This window comes from Sorghum bicolor, chromosome 9 (genome assembly GCF_000003195.3).
Source record: "Sorghum bicolor cultivar BTx623 chromosome 9, Sorghum_bicolor_NCBIv3, whole genome shotgun sequence".
Lineage (NCBI taxonomy): Eukaryota > Viridiplantae > Streptophyta > Magnoliopsida > Poales > Poaceae > Sorghum > Sorghum bicolor.
The window spans coordinates 9566249-9578149 of record NC_012878.2 but is presented as its reverse complement, the minus strand read 5'-3'; positions in this window follow the sequence as shown (position 1 = coordinate 9578149).

Sequence of the window (11901 nt, the reverse complement as noted above, 5' to 3'; positions counted from 1 at the left end):
TAGTACAAGTAGTAAAGGCCTCAGTACCATGTCAATCATCATTTGATCATGAACTTGGAGCATAAAGGCATCGTAATAGAGAAGATGAGGTCATATAGGGGCCGCTGGTAACGATGCCAAGTTCCTCACAAGTTCTTGATCATCAGCTCATTTTCCATACAATGAATGGACTTAGACAATCTCATCATCGGCAAAACAAAGGAGAGAAGAAAAATCATAGAAGTAGTAGGAGAGGAGAGTAGTAGTAGTATAGAGGAGCACAGTTTATAAAACTGTCATAGAGAGGGTAGTAGTAGAGTTGGGCACAACAGCAGTAGTAGTAGGATTACAGTAAGCCCCAACAGTAGTGTAGTACTAGTGGAGTACTAGAGTAGAGCAGCAGCTAGCACTAGTAGTAGACTAGTGCAGTAGTGTTGGAGAGAGGATGAGAGTAGAAAATAGAAGAGAGATAGAAGGAGCAGAGAGGAAGGAGAGGTGAGGAGAGGGAAAGGTTTAAAAAAGGCCTCAGAAACATGTCTAGCATCATTTGATCAAGAACTTGGAGCATCAAGGCATCAAAAACAGAGAAGAAGGCACTATAGAGGCGGCTAGTAATGATGCCAAGTTACTCATAAGTTTTGGATCATCAGCTCATATTCTAAAATAATGTATTGAATTAGACAATTTCATCATCGGCAAAACAATAGTAGAGGAGAGAGAGTATAGTAGTAGTATAGAGGAGCACAGTTCAAAAAATGTCATCAATTCAAAATTATGCCAGTAAGCCACCACAAATAGTAGTAGAGAGCAGTGGCATATAAGCAGCCTGCTATATAAACAACAGTAATTATGCCTCAGTATATAAAACTGTCATGATGTATGATTAGTAGAGAGTAGTAGTACAGTTGGAGTAGAAAAGCAGTAGTAGTAGGATTGGACAGTAAGCCACCACAAATCAACACAATTGGACAGTAATGATGCATGCTGCATTCACGGTTCTAAACTCGAGCAAACACAAACACAACTAATTCTAAACTAAAAGCATTGCATTAAGTAGCTAAAAAAATTCAGTGTTAATGATGCATCAAATCTCTACTACTATCTAGATCATCAAATCACAGTCTATCAACAATACACATACACACTAATAAAAACCCTAACACTATCCAGATCATCAAATCTCTAAGATAGAAATTAGACAGAACGAATAGATAGCTATTAGCAATTAAAATTAACCGCAGATGCTTTCAACCAAATCATAGATTATACACCATTCTCAAACATATGTAATTTATGAATGCTTTACACACTAAACTCTAAATCTATGATATACAAAACTGGTGTGGTATGACACAGAAATAATATTAGCAGATATCAAATTCTTAGGTAAAGTATTGGATAAATATAAAACACAATGTAGCTAGGAACTGATGGAATACAATTTTGCATGTCTCAAATATCACAAATCCTACTGTTAAAGCACAAACATTCAGTGTATTCAAATTTGTGTGCAATGGACAGATAGTACTACAAGATATATGAAAAAATAGTTAATTTACAGGAACTGATAGCCATGAAAGCAATACAGCCTCAGTTTGCAAGATAGACATAATCAGCGCAAAACAGTTGCATTTGAGATTATCTTATAAAGCCAAATTAAGGTTGGACTAATCACCAAGTCAACCAAAGATACCGTGAGAAAATAACTGATGGTCACTAGAGTTAGGACTAACTAGAGAGTAGAGACAACATCAAGATAGCGTGGATCCAACACGAAAGAGCACATAAGCAAAACAAAAGCCACACCGAGAGCAGATCAGAGCACATACCTCTGGCGGCGGCGAAGAAGGGAGGTCGCCGGGCTCGCGGAAGGAGGTTGTTGTGCTCACGGTTGGAGAGGTCGCCGTGCTCACCGTGCTCGCTAGGGTTACGACCGGGCTCGCCGTGCTCGCGGTTGGAGATGTGAACCGGTCAGGCGCTCGCTCGCTCGTCGAAGGAGCTCAAGCACCGGGCTCGGTCGCCGGAGGAGGGAGCACGCGCGGATGAAGGATGCGAGCCCGGTGGCGGCGTGGCGGCGGCAGGATTAGGGTGGAGACCGCCGGAGGGGAGCTGCTCGAGGAAGGAGAGCGCCGGCTAGAGGAAGGGCGCCGGCGGGAGGAGCAGCGCACAGGCACCCAACTCCGGTGAGCGATCGGATCGGGGTGGCGGCGGATCGGATCGGGGTGGCGGCGGATCAGATCGGGGGGGATTCGGCCAGCCTGACGGCGCTCAAGTATGAAAGTGAAACGCCCTGACCTAACGCTGGGAACGGGCCTGACCTTTTATATCGGGCAACCCCACTATAAGGGCGGTTGAGATGTGAACCGCCCTTACAGTGGTTTTTTTCTAAAGTAAAATCATTTTTTTAATATACTTAAAGTTCAAAATGTATTTAAATAATAATTTTAAGATATTCCATGTATTTTTATATTTAATTATATATATTATATAATTTTAAACTATTCCAAGTTTTTATGAAGATTCTAAACTAAATTTCTTTGGAATTACAAAATATATTTGTGTAAATTTAAAAATTCTTTAGTGCCTCGATATTACCAAGTTTTTATGTAATATTTTTGAATTATTTCAAATATTTTTATGATTAATTTATATATGTAAAGTTTATTCTTTATTACCTAATATGCAAAGTTTATTCTTTGTTGCCTAGTTTGACCTAGTTTGACCAAGCCAAATATTGGATATTTGACAAAATACACTTTGACCGGACCCGAGATGGTCTCAGATGCAAAAGTCATGAATACAAAGTTTCTTCCCCTTACCAAGATACTCATTTGGTGTAATGGTCAACTTTTCATCTGAGATGGTTTGGACCACTCAAATTTTGAAATTTCAAATTTTTACTGCTACACGCACGTTTTCGGGACCCTAAATGGCCCCAACTCCGAAAGTCATGCATAGCAAGTTTGTTCCACTCATCAAAATCTACATTTGATATATAGGACATTTTTGCATTTGACAAAGCGTTAAGAAAGTGTAGTTCTAAATCCACAAGTCCCGCATGTAGTTTCATTAAGTCTATGTGTGATTCCAGACTTTGTGACTAGAGTTTACAAACACTTTCTCAAATGCAAAAATGTCCTATGTATGAAATGTGTATCTTGATGAGCTCTATCTACCTTGTATTCAAAAGTTTTTCATTTGAGGTCATTTACTCACTCGTTTGACCAGGTTTGACCAAGCCACGCCTTGGGTTTTCAAAACATGTGAATTGAGTTTTCTGTAACTTTTCCAAATGCAAAAATGTATTGTGTATCAAAGGTAGACCTTGATGAGATCTAACTATGTTGTATTCAAATTTTTTTCATTTGAGGTCTTTTATTGCCTAGTTTGACCTAGTTTGACCAAGTCAAACATTGGATTTTTGACAAAATACACTTTGACCGGACCTGAGATGGTATCAGATGCAAAAGTCATGAATACAAAGTTTGTTCCCCTTATCAAGATACTCATTTGGTGTAATGGTCAACTTTTCATCTGAGATGGTTTGGACCACTCAAATTTTGAAATTTCAAATTTTTACTGCTACACGCACGTTTTCGGGACCCTAAATGGCCCCAACTCCGAAAGTCATGCATAGCATGTTTGTTCCACTCATCAAAATCTATATTTGATATATAGGACATTTTTGCATTTGACAAAGCGTTAAGAAAGTGCAGTTCTAAATCCACAAGTCCCGCACGTGGTTTCATTAAGTCTATGTGTGATTCCAGACTTTGTGACTAGAGTTTACAAACACTTTCTCAAATGCAAAAATGTCCTATGTATGAAATGTGTATCTTGATGAGCTCTATCTACCTTGTATTCTAAAGTTTTTCATTTGAGGTCATTTACTCACTCGTTTGACCAGGTTTGACCAAGCCACGCCTTGGGTTTTCAAAAGATGTGAACTAAGTTTTCTGTAACTTTTCCAAATGCAAAAATGTATTGTGTATCAAAGGTAGACCTTGATGAGATCTAACTATGTTGTATTCAAATTTTTTTCATTTGAGGTCTTTTATTGCCTAGTTTGACCTAGTTTGACCAAGTCAAACATTGGATTTTTGACAAAATACACTTTGACCGGACCTGAGATGGTATCAGATGCAAAAGTCATGAATACAAAGTTTGTTCCCCTTATCAAGATACACATTTGGTGTATTGGTCAACTTTTCATCTGAGATGGTTTGGACCACTCAAATTTTGAAATTTCCAATTTTAACTGCTACACGCACGTTTTCGGGACCATAGACGGCCCCAACTCCGAAAGTCATGAATAGCAACTTTGTTCCACTCATCAAAATCTACATTTGATATATAGGACATTTTTGCATTTGACAAAGCGTTAAGAAAGTGCAGTTCTAAATCCACAAGTCCCGCATGCAGTTTCATAAAGTCTATGTGTGATTCAAGACTTTGTGACTAGAGTTTACAAACACTTTCTCAAATGCAAAAATGTCCTATGTATGAAATGTGTATCTTGATGAGCTCTATCTACCTTGTTGTTGGGTATTTTAAACGCAAACAGAAAAAATCCGCAAGCGCACGGATACCGATGTAGCTTTCACCCGGGAGTATTCCAGAGTATCGATTTTCCACAGGGAATGTGAGTGTACTAATTAACATTCAAGATCGCCCAAGGATAACTATATAACTATTTTTGGTGGGAAGAGAGGAAGTTTCCTGAGAGTTCTCTAGTTGATCTAAGAATCAAGAATTACTTCAAGATTATCTATATCGGGACATCAGAGCACTAACCACAGAAAGAGATGAGAAGGGGGCTAGGAAGGTCTGACTACGGTCCTACAAACACCGATCCGAACGTGGTGGAATACGTCGACCGTTAGGGCTGTCACTACCCTAAGGCTACCACAACAATCCGCAGGATTGGGTGCAATTCCAGGTAATTGCAAGACTAAACACCACGTCTAATCTATTAATTACTACTCTAGCGTTATAAAGACTAGAGCACTTGATGCAAGCGGGAATCCAATAAATAACTTGAATGTAAATAAAAGTAATTAAAGAACTCAGGAATTATGAATTGAAGAACCTGGAGAACGATGAAGAACGAACCAGATGCTGCAAAAGTATAATGTTGAGGAAGATCCGACAGATCCGGCTCCTCCTCCGCTCTCCTCTTCTCTCTCCCTATTTTCTAGATTACAACTAGAACTAACTAGAACTAGAACTAGAGGAACTAGAACTAGAACTAGATGAACTAGAACTAGATCTAGATGAACTAGAGGTAGAACTAGAAGAACTAGAGGGATCCTCTCTACTTGGATGAAGAATTGAAACCCTAACTTTGATTCTGTAGAAGAGGTATGATCTCCAGGGGCCAGGGGGGTCTGGTTTTATAGTCCCTTCAAGTGAATCTGGGCCGTCGAATCAAACCGACATTGATTGAACGGTTATTGTTGATCCCTTAGGTCGGTGGAGCGTTGTCCGCGAAACGTGACCGAATTGGTCTCTGGAAGTGGGCGGGCGCCCAAGGGACTAGGGCGGGCGCCCTGTGCCTGAGCCCTCTCGGCCTCCGCTTCGGTCCCGTGGCTTCTGGAGTCTTCTAGATGATAGAAAATTGCGCGTCACGTTAATATCTCTATGTAAACCCAACGTGTGGGCCTTTCTTCCATATTTCCTGATAACCCCCTGCAGAAATAGACAAACACCAGAACTTGTGGAATTCTGTCAGATAAAACCCTAAGTCTAGGTGTTGGTTGCATTTGGATCCTTTTCTATGATTAATTGATGGTTAAATATGAGCATTAAGGACCGTCAACACTTGTATTCAAAAGTTTTTCATTTGAGGTCATTTACTCACTCGTTTGACCAGGTTTGACCAAGCCACGCCTTGGGTTTTCAAAACATGTGAACTGAGTTTTCTGTAACTTTTCCAAATGCAAAAATGTATTGTGTATCAAAGGTAGACCTTGATGAGATCTAACTATGTTGTATTCAATTTGTTTTCATTTGAGGTCTTTTATTACCTAGTGACCTAGTCAAACATTGGATTTTTGACAAAATACACTTTGACCGGACCCGAGATAGTCTCAGATGCAAAAGTCATGAAAACAAAGTTTGTTCCCCTTATCAAGATAAACATTTTGTGTATTGGTCAAATTTTCATCTGAGATGGTTTGGACCACTCAAATTTTGAAATTTCCAATTTTCACCCCTACACGCACGTTTTCGGGACCATAGACGGCCCCAACTCCGAAAGTCATGAATAGCAACTTTGTTCCACTCATCAAGATCTACATTTGATATATAGGACATTTTTGCATTTGACAAAGCGTTAAGAAATGTAGTCTCACACACATACATAAATGTAGTCTCACACACATACATAAATGTAGTCTCACATGGATACATAAATAATGTCTCACACACATACAAATTACTATTTATTAGTATCCGCCGCCGTAACAGTTTTCCACTTCACACCTTTTCGTTCCCATGTCAATACATCTTTGGGTAGGTTTTTTCCACAACACTGATCTTGTTAATAAAGTCTGTGAATAGCGGCATCTGATCGCACTTATTGTAGGCTTCAACATCATCAACGCCATCAACTCCGATAATGTGTTGTTTTCCAGGGATAACCACATGCTTAGGTTTCTTCTTTGGGGGGACAATGCTGAGCGGGTCGGTCATATAGAAAACCTGTGTAACATGTGAAGCAAGGACCCATGGATCATCCTGGTAGCCTATGTTGTGAAGGTCCACGACCCTCAATCCGATTTCATTGAATTCATGTTGCTTGATCCAGCGACATCGAAATAGGGCCACATTTAGTGCCTCAGTTCCATAGTCAAGTTCCCATATATCTTCAATTATGCCAAAGTAGTCGATCTTTTGTCCCCCTGCGCCGATAGCCACTGCTCGAACACCACTGTTTTGGTTCACACATTTACTATCCTTTGCGTGGGTATAGTATGTGTACCCATTGATCTCATAAGAACTCCAAGATGTCACCTGTCTTGATGGCCCTGCTGCCAACTTACTGATGGTAATAGAATCTATGGTTTCTCCAGGCTGTATGTTTTGGTCCTTCAACCATGAAGTTAGGCGTTGCTTGTGTTGTTTCATGACCCAATCACCTGTACGACCATTTCTCTCTGATTGGATGATCTCCATGTGTTCATCAATATATGGTTCCATCAGTTTTGTGCTCACCAAGACAGCGTAGTGCGCCCGACTCACTTCAGCGTATTCATTGTCGATGATGATTTTTCTACCATTTGTGCCCTTCCCGGCCAGCCTACCCTTATAGTGAGAATCGGGAATATCAATCCCTCTCTGTACTTTTAGGTACTCTTGACAGCACTCGATGACTTCTTCACTACTGTAGCCCTCTATCATAGAGCCCTCTGGGTATGCACGATTATGCACATATCGACTTAGAACCGACATGAACCGCTCATACGACCACATTTCATGCAAGTAGCAAGGGCCCAACGCCTGTATCTGATGAACCATGTGAATCATGAGATGTACCATAGGGTCGAAGAAAGCGGGAGGTAAACACATCTCTAGTTGGTTTTGGGTCTCTACGACAAAATCATTTAGGTCACTCAGCTCTGTCTTGCTAATCTTCTTCTGTGAGATCTTCGACCAGAAGTAGCACATGCGGGTGATAGCCATCTTCAAAAACTCTGCTTGATAACCCTTATTGCGATTGGTAGGAACACTGTCAGCATCATATGACAATCGTGAGCCTTGCAGTGTGGAAATGATAGGTCCTTCATCAACACTAGCTTCTTCGGGTTTGCCGAAAACCCAGTCGGGACTTTGATCCCCTTCACAGAAGTGCATAAACCTCTCCTCTCTTCTAGGTCCAGGTTGTAGCTAGCCGTGGGTAGGGTGTATTTTCCAGTTTTTGTCTCAAGTACCGGGTGAAGCTCTGGCATCACATGTAGCTGCTCCATGTCTCTCCTTGCTTTGAGACTATCCTTTGACTTCGGTGTGTCCATCAAGGTAGCGATGAGACTCTCAAAGACATTCTTCTGCACATGCATAGCATCAATGGCATGGGGGACCTCCAATTGTGGCCAATATTCAAGATACTGAAAGAAGATTGACTTTTTCTTAAAAGGCATGCCTTCAATAGGAGGTGTGCTTCTATCTCTAGGTGTTCCATCCATTTTCTTCTTTCCATAGATGACGCTTATATTTTTCACCATTTGGAACACATATTGTCCATCATGACGTCTCTCCGGAGGTCGATCTTCATCCTCTAGGATGTTGCCAAAATACTTTAAGTACACTTTGCTGCGGTACTTGTGACCTTGCTTTAAAAAGCGACGATTCCTGATGTAAACAGTCTTCTTAGATCCATCTAGGTACACCCATTTAGTATCATCCAAACAGACTAAGCATCCTGTCTTGCCTTTGATTTGTCCAGACAAGGCAAACAATGCAGGGTGGTCGTTGATAGTCACAAATATTATTGCTCTTAATGTGAAGGTCTCCTTTTGGAAAGCATCATACATCAGCTCCCCTGTCCTCCATAGTTTCTCGAATTCTTCCATCACAGGCTCGAGGAACACGTCCATATCAAAGCCTGGTTGCTGAGGGCCAGAAACAAGAACAGTGAGGAAAAGATACTTTCTCTTCTAACACAACCACGTTGGGATGTTGTACATGGTCAAGATCACTGGCCAAGTGCTATGGTTGCTCGTCCTCTCATTGAAGGGATTCATTCCATCGGTGCTCAAGGCAAATCGTACATTCCTTGGGTCCAAACTGAACAATGGGTTGTTATTATCGAAGTCCTGCCACTGACTGCCATCGGCCGGGTGTGCAATCACATCGTCATCGACCTTGCGCTCATCATCCTACCATGTCATGAGCGCGGCTTCCTTAGGGTTCAGGAAAATACGCCTCAAGCAGTCGGTCACTGGCAGATACCACATTACCAAGGCAGGAATTTTTCTCTTCTTTGTGTCGTTGCCTAATGGGGTGTCCTCTGGAGGTTGAGATTCTTGTACCACCTTTTTGGAACCCTTCTTACTCCTCTTGTTCCCGGTGGAGGCTTCTCCGCCACTGTAAAGGTCATTGTCCTTGTACCAACTTGCCCCACAACGAGGACATTTATCCAGACCTTCGAACGTTTCACCACAAAAAAGGATACAATGGTTGGGGCATGCATGGATCTTTTCAACACCCATTGTCAATGGACTTATGACCTTCTTAGCATGGTATGTGTTGGAGGGAACTAAGTTCGGCAGTGGCAGCACAGATGATAGAAGATGCAACAGATCATCAAAACTGCAGTTTGACCAGCCGTACTTAGCCTTCAGGATGAGTAGCTCAAGCACAAAACGGAGCAGTGTCCAATGTGTTGGACAGCCCTTCTCAACACCATACACAGTCTCCTTTGACGCTATTTTCACCCGCTCTAGATTTTCTAGACCCTTCTTCTGTTGTAGTATTTCTGGTCCAATGGCCCGAAGCATTTCCTCTAAGTTGTCAAAGTTTTCTGCATCCCCCTCACTTGCTCCAACATCATTATTGTCAACACCGCCAACATCCCCATCATTATTGTCGACACCACCGGCATCATCACCACGTGCTTGTTCATTTGCTGAATCATGTTGCATTTGTGCTTCAAACATGTCTGCGTATTGGGACAACAATTGGCCTTCTTCAGCATCATCTTCTTGGTCATCATCGTTGCCATCAAGAAACATTACTTCACCATGATGAAGCCATACTGTGTAGTTCGGGACAAATCCTCGCCTAATCAGATGTGATATGATGATTTCCACATCATAAGTTGCTAAGTGGTTCTTGCAATCTTTATAGGGACAAATAACTGAACAATTATTTCCTGCTGACAACGTCTTTGCATGATTCACCGCGATTGTAATAAATTTGTCCACCTCATCAGCATAGGCTTGTGAGTACCTTGGCAAACCATACATCCAAGTAGCCCTATTCTCCATCTTTACATAAATAAAAAAAATTAATTAGTTGAGAATAATTATTAGCAACAATTAATAAGTAACAATTATTATCTACCATTATTAGCAACAATTAGTAGCTATCATTATTAGCAATAATTGTGTTAGAAATGATTATTAGACATAATTAATAGTACCAATTATTATCTACCATTATTAGCAACAATTAATAAGTAACAATTATTATCTACCATTATTAGCAACAATTATTAGCTATCATTATTAGTAATAATTGTGTTAGAAACGATTATTAGACATAATTAATATTATCAATTATTATCTACCATTATTAGCAACAATTAATAAGTAACAATTATTATCTACCATTATTAGCAACAATTATTAGCTATCATTATTAGTAACAATTGTGTTAGAAACGGTTATTAGACATAATTAATATTACCAATTATTATCTACCATTATTAGAAACAATTAATATTAACAACAACTATTAGTTTACCAATAACTATTCATGCCAACCACATTCCAAATTCATGAAACAAAAACAAAAAAAGGAAACCCTAGATCTAGAATGCCTTTTCTCTCCATACATGAAACTACAATTAATCTCCAATAAAATCAAGCTATATCACCTAATTGATGGTGCAAGGTGGTGTCTCTACCTATTCTACACTAATAGCATCGTAGATAAGCTCTAATTTGGTCAACACAAAGCTCAAGCTCCATGGAAGAGAGAGAAAACCAAAATGTAAATTGCTCACTAACCAACCAATAAAACATGGATTAGAGTGTGGGAATAGTATTTTCTTACCTTAAACAAGCTCCCCACCAAAGGATTTAAGTTCAAAACCTCCCCCCTTCCTAGAGTGATTTTAGGGAGGTGCACGAGGCCTCCCAAACCTTTTTTGCAAGTGGAAGTGAGTGGCTCGGGGAGGAAGAAGAGTGGGCTGGCTACTTATGCTACAGACCACTGTAGGGGTGGCTGGTGTTACCAGCCGCCCCTACAGTGCCTCCCCCACTGTAAGGGCGGCTGGTAACACCAACCGCCCCTACAGAGAACACTGCAAGGGCAGCTCACTCTCTGGTTGGCTGCCCACCCACTGTAAGGGCGGTTCAAATGTTAGCCGCCCCTACAGTGTGGGGGGCGCTCTTAGTAAGTTTTTCACGTAGTGTTTGTTGCTTTTGTAATAACCGTGGACTGATTCTTCTTCCATGAAGAAGTATGAAGCCGGTTAAAATGAAAGAAACTGAGAATGCATGCACACCTGGCTCAAACTAAAACTACCAAAATAATTAACAAGGACACTTGTTATTTTTTTTGGGTCCAAAACACAATAAAGCACTACTACTGACTGAACAAGTACTTGAGGGTTCGTATATTCACGTATCTGTAATAAGTGCGCACTATCTTTTTGCCAAGAAAGAAGAAACTGTGTAAAGAAGCAAAAAGGGCATGATCTATATGTGAATTAAAGATGGCAGCCTTTTCTCTTCATCCTTTCACTAGTGGAGATGATCTGAGCCAATATGAATGTGTGGAAGCACTTGGCTAGAGAGAGAGAGAGAGAGAGAGAGAGAGAGCGCAAGTGACAGTAGTAGTGTCCCATTACCTGAGGATTTCGATCTTGCGTGGCCTTACTGATTACCTTTAATTTTGTGGCTTTTGTGCCCACTATATGACATGCATTCCTGGTCCAGATAACATATTTATGTTTTGCTAATGGCAACAAAACTTGCATATGATGAAAAGGCAAGCGCAACCAAACCCACCTCCAGGAGAGCAAGGCTTTACTGGGGCTAATTTAATCTCAAATAGAGAAAAGCAGGACAGAAAGCAGAGTGCACCAGAATATACTTGCATAAAGAGCAAAGGGCGCCTAGTTATTTTAGTGTCAAATTATTAGCAAAGTGCAACATGTGGATAAGCTCAATCCAACAGCTAGACAGTGCGTACTGT